This window comes from Prionailurus viverrinus, chromosome E2 (genome assembly GCF_022837055.1).
Source record: "Prionailurus viverrinus isolate Anna chromosome E2, UM_Priviv_1.0, whole genome shotgun sequence".
Taxonomy (NCBI): domain Eukaryota; kingdom Metazoa; phylum Chordata; class Mammalia; order Carnivora; family Felidae; genus Prionailurus; species Prionailurus viverrinus.
The window spans coordinates 1322661-1334787 of record NC_062575.1 but is presented as its reverse complement, the minus strand read 5'-3'; the positions used below and the strand labels follow the sequence as shown (position 1 = coordinate 1334787).

General features: G+C 45.1%; 2 protein-coding genes across 3 annotated transcripts in view; both read left to right on the top strand.

Moving 5' to 3' along the window:
* Window positions 1–12127, top strand: part of LOC125152410 (zinc finger protein OZF-like) — a 516059-nt gene that overhangs the window by 424018 nt on the left and 79914 nt on the right. The gene's annotated exons all lie outside the window — the stretch shown is intronic.
* Window positions 1–12127, top strand: part of LOC125152435 (zinc finger and SCAN domain-containing protein 4-like) — a 30166-nt gene that overhangs the window by 10756 nt on the left and 7283 nt on the right. The window contains exon 1 of one of the 2 annotated variants that reach the window (XM_047834370.1): window positions 9659–10097. The exons of the other annotated variant lie outside the window; for it this stretch is intronic. The gene's annotated coding sequence lies outside the window, so the exon portion shown is untranslated. Of the gene's footprint in view, window positions 1–9658; window positions 10098–12127 lie in introns of those variants that run through there. 2 annotated transcript variants of the gene reach the window in all.

The following is a 12127-nucleotide window of genomic DNA, read 5'->3' as shown; positions in this document are numbered from 1 at the left end:
AGAGAAAGGAGATCCCTTAATCTGTTGATGTGGCTCTGTGACTGAGCCAGCGTTCTTGTCAACTCAGGTGGAATAGATTTAACTGCTCATAAATATTTGCTACCACTAAAGACAAGTCTGCTTTTCCAAGGTCATCAGGCAAGAGACAGAGTCAACATAGGGCCGCCAAACCTAATTTTATGAAAAAAGTGGAAGATCTAAGGGTGTTTGTTTTTTTTTTTTAAACTCTTGTAGAACTTTATTCAGGTATAGTTGACATGCAATATATTGCACCTATTTGAGGTGTACAGTTAAGTTTTGACATACGCATAAACCCACAGAACCTCATCATAATCATAATGAACATGTCCATCACCCCTAATTACCTCATGTTTCTGATCTGTCTTTCCCCTGTCCAGGCAACCACTGACTTCCCTTCATTTATAATAAATTAGTTTGTATTTTCTAGGATTTTCTATTATCTGAGTCATAAAATGTTTTTTTCTTGTTTGATTTATGATTTGTAATTATTTTGAGATTCTTCAGTGATGTTTATATAAGTATTTCACTCTTTTTATTGCTGTGTAACATCTTTTCTATGGATATACCATTTGTTTATCCATTCATCTTTCAGGAGTCTTTTAGGTACCTCGTTTTAGCTATTGAAAATAAAACTGCTGGAACATTTGTATGTATGTATGTATTTTTCACTTCTCTTGTGTTAGTCACTCAAAGTAAAATGCCTGAGTCATAGGGTAAGTGAATGTTTAACTTCTAAAGAAACCGCCAGACTGATCTAAAATGATCGTTTGCTTTTGCATACCCACTAGGAGTGCATGAGAGTCCCAGTTCTTTCACATCCTTGCCAGTACGTGGTATCAGTCTTTTCGTTCAGTCTTTGGAATTTACCCATTTAATAAACAAGCAGTCATTTTAATTGCATTTCCTTAAGGATTTATGATGTTGAACATTTTTCTCTTGTATTTATTTGCAGTCTGTAGATCTTCTTGATAAAATGTCTGTCTGTATCTTTTGCTTGTTTTTGTTCCTTGGGTGCTTTCCTGCTGTATACAATGTAATGACCACCCCCCCCACACACTTTTTAAGTTTAATCTGCATTATTTACATATTCTCCAACATATTCTTCAATCTAGGCTTTCAATAATACAGCGTAGTCCTGGCTCACAGTGTCTTTCAAGTTCTCTGGGGTAAGTACTCCCACTGTGGCTGATTTCAGACCGCCAGTGTGATGTCACCGAGCACAGTCGGGGAGAGTTGCTAGAGGCGCAGCATTGTTTCCGCCATCCGCATGTAACCTGTAGAGCACTGATGATAATAAAACACAGTAAAACGATTTAGGAAGCGACAAGTTTGGAAGACTTGTTTAATAGAGGTGTCATTGGCAACACATAAACCGCACATAGTCCAGAGTATACTTTAATGTTTTGATACATGCTTAACATCCCTAAAACCAAACATTTCATTGGAAACATAACGGAAGATGTATCATGTTGACAATAGTGCAGTTAGATACTTCAGTTGTTCAAGAAACAAAACAAAGCAGGAAAGATATTTGAAGTACAGGAAATTCTTGGAAAAAAGTCAAACTTTGAAAATGTTTTCTCACAAAGGATCAGAAAGAATGCAAATTAACAGTTGAGATGCAATTTGCCAAGGGTTTATTTCAGGGTCAAAGCCTGTTTTTTATTCTAAACCCTCTGGAAGTTTGTATGTTCTTGTTGACAGAAAAACTGTAAGTAATCCGATGTAATTCTCAGCTTCGGGTTCTAGAAAATGATTGGAGAATTTCAACAAATTTGAAAACATTCAGAGGAAATGTTTATAGTTTAAAGTGTTACTATGCTCCCCACATTCTCGATATTATCACCCATATTTAACTGAGGAGCAGATCTTAGCCCCTAATTTCTAAAGTTTTACAGTGCATATAAACTTAAGGTTTATTGCAGTCTCTCACGTTTCAGTTGTCTATATTTGGTATGTTTCGCAACAAGAAGAAGTACAAGTAGCACTGATGTTTGGAGAAGATAATAGTCTGTTGTCCCCTTACCTCCGGCACAGGGGTGGAGCTCAGGGAACAGATCTTTCTAGCTATAATCACGGCTCTCTGCAGGCATCTGGCAGGGGTGAAATGTATTTGTGTGATGATCCTCATGTATTTGAATGAAAATTTTAAAGTAAGTTCAAAGATGAAATAAGAACGAAAGGAAGGGGTAGACAAGAGTCAATAGGCAAAACAACAATTGAATCAACTAAATAAGAGAAAATAAACTGGTAAGGGGCCAGAAATCATTTTGAAGATCTATCAAAAAATATGTTTAATATACAAATTAGATACGGTTCATTGACTTGGAGTAGGAAGTAACCAATTTTGTTTACATCTGAGAAAGCACAGTAGATACGTAAGAGTCCTCAGGGGTGGGGGGGCAGGGTAGCTCAGTCGGCGAGGGTCTGACTTTGGCTCAGGTCATGATCTCAGGGTTTGTGAGTTTGAGACCCACATCGGGCTCTGTGCTGTCAGCGCAGAACCTGCTTTAAATCCTCGGTCTCCCTCGCTGTCTGCCCCTTCCCCGCTCATGTTCACTAGTTCGTCCTCTCTCTCTCTCTTCAAAAATAAACGTTAAAAAGGGGCTCCTGGGTGGCTCAGTCAGTTAGGCGTCTAACTTCAGCTTGGTCATGATCTTGCAGTATGTGGGTTTGGGCCCCGCATCAGGCTCTGTGCTGACAGCTTGGAGCCTGCTTCAGATTCTCTCTCTCTGTCTCTCTCTCTCTGCCCCTCTCCTGCTCTCTCTCTCAAACTAAACATTAACTTTGTTTTAATTAATAAAAATAAATTCAGATATAATTCACACCAAAAAAAAAAAAAAGCCTGTTTAAAGTGTAGTTCAGGGGTGCCTGGGTGGCTCAGTTGGTTAAATGTCTGACTTTGGCCCAGGTCATGATCTCACAGTTCGTGGCTTCGAGCCCCATGTCAGGCTCTGTGCTGACAGCTCAGAGCTTGGAGCCTGTTTCAGATTCTGTGTCTCCCTCTCTCTCTGACCCTCCCCCACTCACACTCTGTCTCTCTCTGTCTCTCAAAAATGAATAAGTGTTAAAAAATAATAAATTATAAATTATAAAAGAATCCTCAAAGGTAGGGCATCTGGGTGGCTTAGTCAGTTAAACATCTGATTTGAGGGGCGCCTGGGTGGCGCAATCGGTTAAGCGTCCAACTTCAGCCAGGTCACGATCTCGCGGTCCGTGAGTTCGAGCCCCGCGTCGGGCTCTGGGCTGATGGCTCAGAGCCTGGAGCCTGTTTCCGATTCTGTGTCTCCCTCTCTCTCTGCCCCTCCCCCGTTCATGCTCTGTCTCTCTCTGTCCCAAAAATAAATAAACGTTGAAAAAAAAAATTAAAAAAAAAAAAAACATCTGATTTGATCTCCACTCAGGTCTTGATCTCAGGGTCATGAGTTCAAGCCCTGTGTTGGACTCAGCACTGGGCATGAAGCCTACTGTAAAAAAAAAAAAAAGGATGATCAGAGGAATGGCAGCTCATGGTAGGTTACTGCTACCTTGGTCCCATCCATTAAAGCCCCTATACTCACATAATTGAAATGAATGAAGCCATTCACTTGTCCACTGTCAAATGTTTTGCCGTTCTATATATCCTATTCAGTGTCTATTTCAACAACCTTTCAATCACATCCACCCAGAAAGGTGAATTCAACAGTTAATCACTTTCAAAGGAGCACAATACACCTTTACTCAGTTGCCCATGGGATATCTTAGAAGTTCAACCATCACACATCACCAATACTGGCAGAACTCTAATTGGACTCGGCTGTCCCCAGGCACCCATTTATAGCACTACACTGACGACCTGCTCCTGTGAGGGAGCATACTAGACACACAGGACATGCAAATAATCATTGTTGCACTTACAGAAGTAGATGGGCTGTTGCCTTCCCCCGTAAAGTTCAGGGTCATGCCACCTCAGTGGAAGTCCTGGATTCATCTAGTGTGCCTAAGAGCCACTCTCTTCCTGACATAGTTATAAGGCAACTCCCAATTTTGTCAATTTGGATCAGTCTCAAGCCAAACCTAGTGAAACCTAGGAATGCCTTTAGGCATTCCTTGTTCCTCTTCTTTCATCCGTCCTTGTCGGTCTTGCCCCAACCCTGATTGGGATGGAGGCCAGGTCAAGGCTCGAGTTTTTATTGTGACAAATGATCATCTCACCATCAAATGCCCCTCTGGCTATCTGTCAGAGTTATTTGGTACCTTGATAAATGTTGATTTGCTTAGCCTACGCCACAAGCTTTGCCAAATATTCCTGGCTATAAAGGATACTTAATTTCTAATGCCTGTGATAATCTCACTCAAAGTAGAGAGATCGTGGCTCCAGGACTTACACCCACAACAGTGTGAATAGCAGAGTGGCCGAGAAAGACTAAAACTGGACTTATCTGACAAGAAATTCCACTAAGGAATGCAGGTTCCCTCCAACCACACAGTCACCCAGTCCACACTAAGCCAATGTGGTCCGTGTGCTCTCAATGCCTTTAATTATAGCACTCGCACAGAACAAATGCTATTGCCCGCCCTTCTGGCTTCTCATAGTTTGGCTATACCTACTTGGGATACATAATAGCATGTCCCTGGAACACTGCAGGCCATGAGCAGACTCCATCTGGCAATGCAACAGCCATCTAGCTATATTTTGGCACACAGACACCCATATAGTTAAATGGCCTTTTAAACACCACTGCCATAGCCAACCATTAGTTAGCACCATAATTTTGTTCCCATCACACTGGCAAAATTCTGTGTAGCAGGACATGTCATAAGTTTCCCTCTCAACTGCCTGGCCATGTTGAAGCCTATTCAGATGATCTTAAAGAAACTTTGGCCATAGCACTATCCACAACCTATTGACCTATTTGGCTGGACACATTTCCAAATTTAAACCTCGATTGTTCTCCTGGCCTTCCCTTTAAAAACTAACTCCAAGGACGCCTGGGTGGCTCAGTTGGTTAAGTGTCCAACTTGATTTTGGCTCAAGTCATGCTCTGTGTCAGGCTCTACACTGACAGCATGGATCCTGCTTGGGATTCTCTCTCTCTCTCTCTCTCTCTCTCTCTCTCTCTCTCTCTCTCCCTCCCTCCCTCCCACTTGTGCTTGCTTGCTCTCTCCCTCTCTCTCAAAAATAAATAAATAAATGTAAAAGAAAAGAAAAGAAAAGAAACAACTCCCCAACTAGTCAGGATGATCACTATAATGTCCCGACCAAAATGCTTCCTGACAGCATAGAAATTCTTGGTTCTCAGGTCAAATGCTAAGACCAAGATTGTAGCCCCAAGGACCATTTTTCCCAATACGCCTCACTTCTGTAGGCATATTTGCTCCACCTCAGACTTCTCTTAATTTGACCTGCCCCATCACCATTTGGGGGCTAAACATCATCTTTTGACCCTCTTCCAAAAAAAAATGTTCTGGGTCTTGATTGTGGTTGTAGTTACACGAATCTACCCATGTGATAAAATTACACAGAAACACACACACACACACACATACATGTAAAATGATAACTCTGAAAAAGGTCTGAAGATTGAACCAATGTCCAGTTCCTGGGTTTGACATAAAGATCATGTCAGATGTTACCAGGGGGAAACTAAGCAAAAGGTACTCTGCACTGTGTTTGCGACTTCTCGTGAATCTATAATTATTTCAAAATAAAACATTTTACAAAATCATGTGTTTGTCATGCTGAATCCCTCCCACAACTTCCCAGAATAGTCAGAATAAAATCCAAATTTCTAGTCATAGCCTACAAAACCATGTTTATCTGCCCCTTTCCCCTCATCCCTCCATCCATCACTCTCTTCCTTTACTGGCCCTACTGGCCTTCACCTGATTCCACCACCAAGCCAAGCTCTCACTAGCCTCAGGGTCACGTATATGCTTTTCTCTTTGCCAAGAATTTTTCCTCATCTTTGCACCTGGATGGGATCTTTACTGGGCTCCATAATATCATCTGTTATTTAGTGTCTGCTTCCCTTTCTGTGCTGTACAGTTTAATGCCCATTTTTCCACTTTTGCAGACATGCATCCTGAAGCCTGGGGACAGTGGACATGACCAAGGTCAGCCGGTTGGTAATGGGCACAGCTTAGGTGATTTAGAGTCTTGGTCTGTCCCGAGTCAAGCACTTAGCTACTTGCCCACCTTACCCCTCTTCACATGTGAACTGGAAGGAGATAAGAGGATACAGAGCCAAATTGACTGAAGAATCAAACTCCTTTTCCCGCCTGTCCTGTCCCAGACCCTGCCCCGTCTGCTTCACTTTAAATGAGCTTCCCCATTTCCTGGTAAGGAAATTCTGGCCTTTCTTCGAAGCTCCTACCAGCCTCCATACATCTGCCCTCCAGTCATATTGTTGGTTCCCCCAACAATGGTCACCTGTGCATCCTTCTTCTTGTCCCTTGACTTACCCCTGTGTGTATCTTCCTGCCTCATCCCTGAACTTCACCTGCCATCTACTGTCACGTGCCTCAGAGTCCTGTAACTTCAGGATCTCATGTCCATGCCTGACTGAGGCCGCTGAAGTTGCCACCCATGCATCTCCTGCTGGGTCATCACATAGATTTCCCCTCTTTGGGGACTACAGGAAAACCTTGGATTGCAAGTAACTTGTCCTGCAAATGTTCCACAAGATGAGCCAACATGTCTAAGAAATTCTAACTTGATAAACGAGTGATGTCTTGCAATACGAGTAGTCCATGACACTGAACATTACATGATCACAACTGCGCTGATGGTTCTTGAGATTCACTTTGACATTTGGGTGCTTTGGATTACAAGCGTGTTTCCAGAACGAATTATGCTCGGAAACCAAGCGTACTGTACTTGTATCTAGATCTTGATACCCTACGTTCATTTTCTTTATGTATTCGATAATGATGTTTAGTGGCATTATGTGTTAGTCACAGTTTCAGAAACATGAAGCAGAAGAATATCCTTGCCTACAGGCGGGTCACGACCTCAGCTCTTTTATGCTTCCTACTGCATTCTTGGATCCTTTGTCTTTCAGATGTCATCTTCAGTCTGTCATCTGACTCACTAATTCTTTCAATATCTCATTCTCCTATTTATTCTACCCAGTCCTATCTTTATAAACATTTCCCATGACTGATATTTTCCCAATTTTTGTTAGCATATCTTCTTCCTGTGGCCTTTGTCTTTCCTCATCTCCTTGATTATTTTACCTTCTTATTTGAATTTCTTTGTACTTCTCTTCCATCACTATTTTCCAGATGTCATATGTCGTTGACTATGATCTTTGTGATTTTTGTGATTTTTCCATATCTAATTACTTTTCCCAGGATGTGTGCATTGCCCTGTCTCACGTGTGTCTGGAGGAAAGGCCAAGGTCCGTGTGCTGATGCAGGGAGTACGAAACAAGGGGAGGGGGCCAGGGAAGGGAGCCCAGCTCCCGCTACCCTAGGCAACCAGGTGTTTGCATCTCAACCCGGCGAGGGTGGAGGCATCATCCAAACTGTCATCCCAAAGGTTAGGGGAATGAGAGAGGATGGACAACAGCACAGGGACAGCTGGCCAGCCTGACTGATGGCTCCTTAAATCCTCTTGCCTGGTATCAGTGCCTATTCCAGCACCACAGAGGGAAGCTGGTACAGGAAGGTAATGGCTATCCCGAGGCCATGAAGGTGGGAAAGGAAACCACTTTTGTTTCTTTTTTTTTTTTTTAATGTTTATTTTTGAGAGAGAGAGAGCAGGGGAGGGACAGAGAGAGAGAGGGAGAGAGAGAATCCCAAGCAGGCTCCATGCTGTCAGCACAGAGCCCAATGTGGGGCTTGAACCCATGAACCGTGAGATCATGATTTGAGCTGAAGTCAGATGCTTAACTGACTGAGCCTCACAGGCGCCCCTAAAGACACCTTATTTTATATATATTGTTGATTTCATTAACCCAGGCACCCCAAAAACGCTTTTCTTTAACTCGTCATCCCTGCAGCTCTGTGCTTGATCTCCCCATGTTGTGGAACAGGACTCTGAAAGTTGCTGTTCTCTGTGCTTCCCTCTAACTTCTCATTTCTCCACCTCGATTTGGGGAGAGGGCAGCAGCCCTTGCAAGGTCCCCACGTCTCCTGGCCCCTGAGGCTGTCTTGACGTGTCTGCTCCATAAACCCTTCTGTGGTTCATTTGACTCTGTCCTCCCTGCAGCTGCTGGGTCAGTTTAGCTCATACCCTCTCTCACCTGGAATATTCATTTCAAACAGATGCATAATTAATGAGAACTTACAAGTGTCCAGCTCTACATAAACCACTCAGATGCAGTGCAGGAAAAAAAAAATTCTGTTTGTGAGTTGGTTCAATTCCAGAGTGACAGATAAGAAGACAAGTGGGAAGAGTATAGTTTGTCTGCTGGAGATCGTTGCTATGGAGAAAACTGAAGCAGAGGGGTGACCAAAAACCTCCTGGTGGGAGGGGGTCCCGAGACGCGAGGAAACGTGTCCAGCGCAGCCTAGGAGAGAAGAGCGGAGAGCTGTGGGTCCCTCTCCCAAGGGGCAGAGGGAGGGGACAATGAAAGACCCACCGTGGGAGTGAGGCCACCAGGTCCTGGAACTGTGGGGGCCTGTGAGGCTTTGGCAGGGCAAGCAAAGGGGCAGACAGGCCACTGGAGCCAGAGTGACAGGGTCTCCAGGCCACTGTCAGGACGCCAGTCACACTGTGTCCGTGACCCTCAGAATGCGGTCTGAGGGTGCCGCTGTCCTCCACACTGGCTCCTGTCTTGGGCTCCTGTCTACGCAGAGAGTAAGTGTATAAACTCAGGGCGAGGTGACACACGTTTTCTGTCTGTTGAATCTGATGACATAAAAGCCCCTGTATTTCGTGTGCCTTTGTTTTTGTGTTGGTTTCGCATTTCTGTTAATTCATTTTTCTCGCATTTTGTGAAACGGTGGGTCTGTGACATGTTGGGGCGTGGGGAAGTCTTTTACCTTCACCGAGGGCAGTCTGTACCCTGACAGATTGATTCTGGAAGCCATCGGGGAGCTTCAGCAGAGGGGGGACGTGGTCAGGTGGTTATAGAGGGTCCCCGGAACGGCTGCTTTGAGGAGAGAAAATTGGCAGGTGGAGAGGAGGCCAGACAGGAGCCGATCCCCGCCAGTGAGGCGTGATGGGGGCTGTGCAGCAGTCGAAGTGGTTTGACTCCGGAAATGACTTGAAAGTGGAGGACAGACGGACGATGTTTGGACTGCCTGACAGGTACCTTCTGTCAAAAATCCATTCCATCTGCTTCCCCGAGTCTCTCTCATCTTGTACGGGGTGGTCGCTTCCTCTACAAAGAGTTGGGACACAGAAGAGCCCAGTTTCCCAAAATCTATTGCTGCCACTCTCCCCTCCCCCTGCCCCCCAGTGGGTACACGGTGCCCTTCCCAGCCACATTTCAAACCAGGGGCCTGTCACTATTGTTAACTCCGCTCTCTCCGACGGTGAGTCTCAGCCATGCTGTGCTTTCTCAACATAAAATAAGAACCCAGCTCCCTTCCCGCTAAAATAATGTTTGTTTCAGTCCCTGTGGTCTTTTTGCTGAACTAGGAACCTCTCTCTCCTCTGGGGTCCTGGGGCACCCTCCGACTCACTGCCTGGGATTGACACAGCAAGAGAGAACATTAACCTTGTTCTCTGCCACACTTGCAATCCACAAATCTAGACAATTAGAAAGCATCAGCAACTTTGTGTGAGACTCGCTTAAGACAAAACTTGGCGGGAGTTTATGTGAGACTAAGGTTAATCTTTGCATTCCCCACTCAGTGTGTGTTGTTACATTTCACTGCAGAAATACTAGGATTTGATTGTGGCTGGTTGTCCCAGCCCCAGGGGCGTAACCTAATAACGTATCAGAGAGCTGGAGCTGGGGCGGGATTCCATCGGCAGGCAGATTTTATCCAATCACATCTGTAAATGCATCACTGACCCCAGACCCTATAAGAGGGAGGAGCCTCCGGAAGGCCCGTCAGATGAGCCCTGTGCAGAGTGTGAGTCACACCGCAGCTCGGTGTTTAGCCCAGGCTCGCCCGGTTTGAAGTTCAGTCTTCCTGAGGTGAGTTTTCAGAACAGAAGGAAATTTTCTGATTTTGTGTGTGTGTGTGTGCACGTATGTGTACGTAGGCATAGCTCGGGGGGTGGGGGGAACATTCCTAGGTGCAAAGTTATGGGGGTCCCTCAAGTGTGAGGGATGGTCTATTGTTTCAACAGTTCTGTGTACGAACCTGGGTGGATTGGGGCGCCTGGGTGGCTCAGTCGGTTGGGCATGTGACTTCGGCTCAGGTCATGATCTCGTGGTTGACTGAGTTCGAGCCCCGTGTCCGGCTCTGTGCTGACAGCTCAGAGTCTGGAGCTGCTTCGGATTCTGTCTGTCTGTCTGTCTGTCTGTATCTCTCTCTCTGCCTCTCCCCCACTCGTGCTCTGTCTCTCTCGCTCTCAAAAATAAACAATAATAAAAAAAAAACCTGGGTGGATTGCAGGAGACTTCTCCTGGGAAAGTCTTTTTTTTTTTTTAAGTTTATTTATTTTTGAGAGAGAGAGAGGAAAAGCTCAAGCATGAGCGGGGGAAGGGCAGAGAGAGAGAGAGAGAGAGAGAGAGAGAGAGACACTGGGAGAGAGAGAATCCCAAGTAGGCTCCATGCTGTCAGTGCAGAGCCTGCTGAGGGTCTCGAACCCACAAATCTTGAGATCATGACCCGTACCAAAATCGAGAGTTGGGTGCTGAACCGACGGGGAGCCACCCAGGCGCCCCTCGTGGGAAAGTCTTTTTGTGTGGCTCTGTTATCTTGTTAATTTTATGTTTCTTGGTAATTTACTTTCATTACATCTTGTGAACGTGTTGGCTCACGGCAGATTGGGATGAATAGGTTGGAGCTGAAATTTAAAGGATGGATGTCATAGGGTGCCTGGGTGGCTCAGTCAGTTAAGTGGCCACCTCTTGATCTCCGCTCAGGTCTTGATCTCAGGGTCACGAGTCTGGAGCCCTGAGTTGGGCTCCGCACTGGGCGTGGCACCTACTTAAAAAAAAAAGTAAAGGGTGGGTTCTAGGTATTTAGCAGACTTTTACTGAGTGCTTATCATATGCCAGCAAATGCTCTATTATGTATTAACTCTTTTAGCTCCCGTGGCAAGGCTGGGTGCTGGGTATTATCAGAGATCAGAGTCCTCATGACACAGACGAGAACCTGATGGGTAATATGTCTGGGGTCACACAGCTTGTAAATGCCCAATTCCAGATTAAGAACCCTGGCAGGATGAGCACCTGGGTGGCTCAGTCGGTTAAGCATCTGACTTCAGCTCAGGTCATGATCTCCCGGTTTGTGAACTGAAGCCCCTCTGTGCTGACAGCTCAGAGCCTGGAGCCTGCTCCGGATTCTGTGTTTCCCTCTCTGTCTGCCCCTCCCCACCGCTCATGCTCTGTCTCTCTCTCTCTCTCTCTCAAAAACAAAGAAAACATTAAAAAAAAAAAAAAGACCCCTGGCAGGCTGGAGTTTGTTTTGAGATATAATTGATGTATAACATTATGTTTGTTTCAGGTGTACAACATATGATTCGATATTTGCATACACTGCAAAATGATCACCCAATAAGTCTTGTTAACATCCATCCCCTTCCATAGTGTCAATTTCTTCTCTTATGATGAGAACTTTTAACATGGCAGTCAGGGTTTTAATTCCAAAGTCTTAGCCATAGTAGTGTTCCACAGCTGTGTCTGTGCAGGATTGAGTGCATGTCTACAAGTGTGAGTGTGTGGTCCGTGTGTGCCTGGGATAATCCGGAAATGAAACTTGTGAGGAGGCCCAGAAGAAGAAGGGGGCATGGATTCTACAGGAAAAAAAAGAGAGAGGGAGGGAGGCCAGTGTACCTGGGTACAGAGAACCAGCCACCACACCTAAGGTGGGGCTGGAGGCTGAGATGGCCCAGGCAAGGCCTCCTGAGACCCGGAAGGACTTGGTACTTTTCTTGAATGCAACAGGTAGGCATAGAAGGAGTCAGGTGGAGTGTGACCTGAGCATATGGGCATTTAATAAAAGTTGACTAGAAGCTTTGTGATAAACGGATTAAGAAAAGACAAGAATGTATTCA